Genomic DNA, 7,350 nt, shown 5'->3' with positions numbered 1-7,350 from the left:
CCAGCTCCAAGCATAAAATAGGCTTAATGAGCTAGAAGAATCCAATCAACGCTGGGCGAAAGGGTTAGTTAGAAGGCATCTGCAGGAGCTCCCCGTGCAAACCTGAAATTTTCTTGATTTTATTACCTTGCAACTTGTTTTCCTCATCTATTGGAAAAGAGAGTCAATCTGAGAGCTCACTGTTGAATCAATAGGCAAATGCCAGGACAGCTGTTTACCACATTTCCTCATTGCACTTGGTCCCCTCAGTAGTGCTGAAGTTTGGTTTGCCTTTCTCTTCCCTTCCACACATTTGTGTAGCTTTTGAAGCCACATGCATGCTGAGGATTGGGTTTGGTGTTCGGATGAGTGTTTTCATGAAACAAAGTTATGACTGATAAATCAAAACCAGAAAATGTAGGAAGAAGCAAGTGAAAATTGGATAATGTGTAGGACTAGTTTTAAGATACCCAAATACTATATCACATTCAATTATATTTTTGTTACTATAGTAACTTCTCTTTTTCTATCTCAGACATTACTTACTAGTTCATACACTCATGTTTAATTCCTGATAATCTAGATAACCATCATTCTTACTTTGTTGCTGTTATTCTTGATCCCTCAGTTCTTCCAGACATTTCTTTTTCATTACCACATTAAGTAAAAATAAATGGATTGCAAATTGTTGCTTTTGCTGAATTCTTTCATTGCAGCACTCTTTTTTATATTTTAAGGAAAACAAACTCCTCATTTCTTTGTCTTCATACTAGCTAAGAGGAAGCTGTGTATATTATAGCTACCTTGCAGTTTTCATAAGTCAAGAACAAGTGAACTTGAGTTCTGTCCTTTTCTCCTTTTGTCTATGTACAATTTAGTTTGAAAGATCTGTAATACAAGAACCTGGACATCAACAGTCTTTAAGTGAAAAGTGCCATATGACCAAGTACATAAAGAGACCCTAGGGAAAGTTAATGAATAGCTAAGCAAGGCAGATTGTGGTGCACAGTGATAAGCTAAAGAGTAAAAGAAACCCTGATGTCTGTCAGAAAGAAGGTGTTTTTCTTAGTAGAGTGGTCATCTCTTCTTTATCATGCATACTCCTCTCAGACCAAAGCACACTCAGGTTGTGTTCCACACTCTTCCACGTCAATGCCTTTGACCACAGGGGCATGCCTTCCAAAATCATCTCTGTCCACTCCTCAGTCTGGTTATTTTCCATTCACTCTGATTCAATTAAAACAATCCCCAAGTGGAAAGTTCCTTCACTTTCTCTCTGTTTCAATGTCACATTGCTTATTCCTCTATTGCAATAGATATTTCATTGCTTACTGAAACTGCTCACTTGCTGGTTTGTCTCCTTGAAGTCAGGAACTATGGCTTCTTCATCCTCACGTGCCCCATATTACATATAGTATCTGGCACTTTAGAAACCCAGAACACAGTGTTTGTTTGTTTTTTAATAAAGGCAGTACTTACAGCAGTGTGATCAAGAGGTTAAAAGGAATACTGACAATGGAATATTATTTGGTGGTGTTATAAATAAAGAAACAAGATTTGATTATGCATGAGATAAAATAAATTTTATAGATGACATTCAACTTGGGAGCATAAGAGATGTTAGTATGTTCAGAATTGATAGGAAAATGAATCAGGATATTTTGAGGTAAATTTTTAAAATGTTAAAAAGACAGAAGGTAGGAAGTGAGTTCAAGCAAGGTAAGTCAAGAACTTGGAATGCTAAGACCATGCAAACTTAGGCAGGTGGATGTTTTCTCAAACAGTCTGAAGAGAAAAAGATGCCTATCTCCCTGTGCCCAATACCTGCTCATATGGCACATATTGGTTAAGGAATGTAGGCATCAAGATTCTTGCATTACAGGCCACCATTTGAGACAGTGTAAAGGTCTTCTGTTCAAGCTAAATTGTAGATTAAGTCTAGAGGTGTGGCTCAAGTTGTAGAGTGCCTGCCTAGCATGTACAAGGCTCTCAGTTCAAATCCCAGTACTGCCAAAATAAAACAAAAAATGTAGATAAAGGTCAACAGCACAGAACTTAAGGTTACTTGTGCTTGGCTTAAGAAAACTGCAAAACAGTTGTAATATGTAAACATATATTTTTCAAAAACTGCAACGTAAATGAAAGAGAATGTTCCATTAAATGCTTATATTAATAAATGAGGCAAATAGAAAATAAAAAACTTTATGATTTAATATCAAAACACTATGAAAATACAGATAGTAGATCATTGCTAAAGTAAAAGAATAGACAATTCAGAGTAAAATGAAAAAAAGCAGTAACTTGAGTGTTGAAAGAAAAATGAGGGACCATTGAATTGGTAGAGAGGTAGGAGGTAAAAATAAGCAAGGTGTGTCTGAGGAACAGAAAGATCAGCCTGCTGCTCTAATGGGTGTAAATGTTTGGGTTGACATTCAAAACTTGAGATGAAATATACAAAGCTTTTCATTTCCATAAGATCTTCAAATCTTTTTCTATGGTGCTGACAAGACCACAAATGGATATTTAACCTATAAAGAAATAGAGTCTCCTAGGAGAACAGACACCTAAACAAGGACAACTGGAACTATTTGATGCTGATCACAATTAGATGTACTCATACCTTCAGCTAATAAGAGCATTTGGACTGACTGGTAAAGGGATTCAAGGGCTGGACCATTGGGAAAGTTCAGGGGATAGGCAGCCTTGGACAGTGTTCTGCATTATAGCTCAAAACTAGCAAGCAACCCGCAATTTTCAAATTTGGATGTTACCTAGTCTTCCTTTGTACTTGTAAGGGTTTTAGGATGACACTTAATAGTGAAACTATAAAGCCTGAGTATTATAAAGGGATGGAAGAAAGAAACTAGAAGGGCATTTGTTTTATAAGAAACAAAAAGTTAAAGCAATATAAAGGACATGAAACTCTAAAGTTTAAAATGTCCTTTGAAAGTGAACTACTTCCGTCATCTGCTTCTTTTCTATTTAGTTTGTAACCAGTGTTGTGAGGAATAGCAGATACACTAAGGCAGGCAGCCAAAAAACCTACAGAGTAATAGAACACACTGGGAAAAAAAAAATCCCATGTAAGTAATTGCTAAATTTATTTACTTTGAAAACTGGAGAATGAAAATTTATTAAATTGCTGTCATCTACCTCTGATTTTAAGGAAATAAGTGGTAACAAGCCAGAGAACCTAACTCTGGTTCACTATGTGTTTGCATGCACAAACCCACATTGATTCTATCCATCCCTCCAGTGGGGTTAACTCCATTCTCAGGGATCACATCCATTTACCCTGAAAGTGGCATCATTAGAATATCTATTACATATTAGGACCTATAAGCCTACGGATGATACCTGATGCTGTCAAAGTTTTGCCAGTGCAAAACTTGACCTCTCTGGATCCTACATTCATCTCTTCAAAGGTCTTTGCTTGATTTTGATATCTCCTGCTTTCACTCAGGTACAGAAAAGAAAAACGAGTCATTGTGAGGTGGTTTTTGATCTCAAACCTCTTACCACTGTCTTTTCCCAGGTTGTTCTTGCACTTGGTATCTCTACTTTTCTATTCATCGCTGCATGGAAGATCATGCTAAAATCCTACCCTCAGTAAGTTTTTAAATGTCTACTCTTACCTGTCTGGGGCTTTTTTTCTGACTACAACAGACAGCTGGCTGTATTTCCAGCATCTTCTTTTAACATTAAGGATATGCGTGATTCTAAATAAGTGAGAGTTACAGAATCAGGGATGGAATTTGTCAGTGCAGGAAGATCCTCTTAGGAGCACCCATAGGCTTCAACTGGAGAAAAGCAAGGTCTCTATTTGTACAAGCTAGTTGGGTAAGAATATTAACTGACCAAGTGGGGAGTAAAAGAGGTACATGTGATTTGACAGTTTAGAGATTACTGAGCTGTGCCCCCAAATAGTTCATGCAGTTTCAGATACAGATGGTCACACAGAGCCCCAAGGGAAAGGAATGCTCACTCACTGGTAGCTCTCCTCCCAATACCCATGGGAAGCACGATTGTGCATTCACTGTTTCTGATGAAACGTACATCCTAGGTAACATTTAGTTAGTGTAAGTAAAAGGGTTTTTTTTGTTGTTGTTGTTGTTTTTTAAGCAAATGGACATTTTTTTAAGGTAGTATTCTGTACTTTTAGATGTGTCAACTTCCAATTGGTTTTTACATTTTATTCTAAATAGAAGCATAGATAAGCAATAGTGGTACAATCTAGGTACCATAAAATTACAAGTGGTAATACAAGTTATAAGATGTCTAATGAGTAGCAGAAAACTTAAAGCGGCAAACAGAAAGCTTGAAATCCAGGGACAGAACAGGGTAGGGAAGGAAGGCAAGTCATGGACTACCAGCAGTACAAAACCTAGAACTGGACTTTGACATGTTGAAACGCAAAACTGTACTTCCATAAATTGTAATTGGTATCTCTAGTCCTTGGATTGATGACATAATACTCAGAGGCACCCAACTAAATTTCTTCCTTGCCTTGATTGTCACCATTTCAACTGAGAAATGGCGATTATTAGTTGAATTCATTCATTGTAAGACAGAAATGTTATTTATACCTAGAATCCGTGTAACTTTCTAAATCTAAAATTTTTTTTTATTGTAAAATAAATGAGAAGATAGAATTATAAGAAAGAAAAATGTATTCAAAGCAGTGGCTTGGTTTTATTTTATAACACTTTCATTTTACTTTCTCAATATTTTGGTAAGAAGTATTATAGAATGTACTGTAGACCATCTTAGAAAACTCTTTAGTTCTTTTTAACCTTCTTCAGTTTAAAAGAAAATTTTTATTTCTTGAAACAGACTTTTAAAAGTCCATAATACTATCATTTTCTCCAAACATAAACCAAACAGCATTTAGGCTTGTTTTTTAAAATGTAATTTTAAAGAATTGAGTTTATAATTTAAATACTAACCATCACATAGAAATACATGCAAAAAATATTGCATATTTATTTCACTTTGATATTATTAGCATTTGTTTTTTTCTGGTGCAATCTAGCTAATTGCTCAAACTGTTTTTTGTTTGTTCACTTGCTTTGTTTTTTAAGACAAGGTCTCCCTATGTAGCCCTCCTGCATTTGCCTTTTCTCCCAAGTAGTGTGTGGAATTACACACATTACCTACCATCCCCAGCCACACTGGTATTTTTAACATTATACCATTGAATTCTTATTCATAAATTGAATGTCTTGTTATATTCAGAGAGCATAATTAGGATTGGAAGTAAAACTGATGATTTTTCAAGATACCAGAACCTTGGGTTTTTCCAGTTGCCATTTCTTGATTCATGAACAAAATGAATAGGCCACTCAGAGATATAAGAGCACACATCACTGCTAAATTGATGCAATTTTCCAATGTGCTTATATTCAAAATTTCCCTTTTCTGCTAAAAGGAAGGATACTCATGGGCTTCAGTCACAGTTCTATGAGGGTAACTAAAGCAGATTATCATGGACACATATAATGCATGTTCTCAACATATTCTATACTCTACTACAATTCTGTACTAAGTGAAAGAGTAATATCCCTCAGTTAAAAATTATTTGCATGAAGGATGTCAGTAACAAAACTTCTTGGTTGCAGTTTTTCTTATATTATTTAAGCAAAAATCTAATTACAATATTAAGACTAAGGTATCACAATTTAGTAGAAATTATCTTTTGGAGACAGCTTCTTCAGCAAATATTGCTGGGAAAACTAGGTATCTACCTGCAGAAAAATGAATCTAGATTCATGTCTTTCACCCTGTACAAGTATCAACTCAAAGTGGACTATGGACCTTAATATAAGCCCTGAAATTTTAAAGCTAGAGCAGGAAAGAGCAAGGCATACACTGGAATTAATAGGCACAAATAGAACTCGAATAGAACTCAAATGGCTCAGCAACTAACAAAAAGGATTGACAAATGGAACTACATGAAATTAAAAAGCTTCTGCATGACAAAAGAAAGTGTCACCAGACTGAAAAGGCAGCTCACAGAATGGGAGAAAATCTTTGCCAGCTATACATCTGACAAGGGATTAATAACCAGAATACAGGGAGCTCAAAAAACTAAACTCCCCGCAAAAATCAATGATCCAATGAAGAAATGGGCAAATGAATGGAATACAGCCTTTTCAAAGGAAGAAGTTCAAAAAATATATGAAGAAATACTAAAAATCTCTGGCCATAAAGGAAATGCAAATCAAAACCGTGTTAAGATTCCACCTCACTCCTGTTAGAATAGCTATCATAAACGAAAAATGTTAGCAAGGATATGGGGGAAAAGGAACCCTCATAACACTGTTGGTGGGAATGTAAAATAGTGCAACCACTACAGAAAACAGTATGAAAACTCCTCCAAAAACTAAAAATGGAATTACCATATGATCCAGCAATACCACTCCTATAGCTATAGAAAAAGTCAAGATGCCCCACTACTGATGATTAGGAAAATGTGGTATGCACAATGGAATTTTACTCAGCCATAAAGAAGAATGAAATTTTGTTGCTTGCAGATAAATGGATGGAACTGGAGAACATCATTTTAGTGAAGTTAGCCAGGCTCAGAAGGCCAAAGGCTGTATGTTTTCTCTCATCTGTGGAATATGGACCTTAAATAAAGCAATATTATGAAAAACACAGTCACACCAAGGGAAGGTCATGTATGAGAGAGGGAGGGTAAAAGAAGAAAGTTAAGAAGGTGAAAATGGTTGATGAGAATGTAGAATTTTTAAACCTGTTGAAATCACCTAAGGGGACTAACGTAGAAAGGAGAAAAATAGAGGGGATGAACCAATTCGGGTTTTAATAAATATATACATGGAAATGTTACACGGAAACACCCTGTACAGCTATCTTAACCAAACAAAAATGCCATTTTTAAAATAAAAACAGGTCCTTTCTGGGGGATGTGTATCAGGAGTGGGAAGGATATAAGGAAAGGGGGTCAGAAGGTGAATAGGTAGAAACAGTCTGTACACATATATGTAAATGGAAAAACGAGACCTGTTCAAACTATTCCAGGAAGAGGGGATAAATGAAAATGATGGAGGGGGTGAATTTAACTAGGATATACTATAAGAAATTTTGTAAATGTCACAATGTAGCTCCAGTACAACAATAATAAAAAAACATATAGAAAAAAGAAATTATCTTTTGGAAGTATGGGTAACTATACTGACTCAATGAAACACAAATTAATTCTCTTTGCGATAAGGCATCATCACTTATTAATACGATTACTGAAAAAGCTAAAATTAATTGTAGAAGCTAACACAGGAATATCATACTTTTAATTCTGTAAAATTCAGTGAGATTGAGGTTTTATAGGTTAATAAACAAAAATGGTTTGTA

This window comes from Castor canadensis, chromosome 9 (genome assembly GCF_047511655.1).
Source record: "Castor canadensis chromosome 9, mCasCan1.hap1v2, whole genome shotgun sequence".
In the NCBI taxonomy this organism is placed as follows: Eukaryota; Metazoa; Chordata; class Mammalia; order Rodentia; family Castoridae; genus Castor; species Castor canadensis.
Note: the sequence above shows the minus strand (reverse complement) of the source record.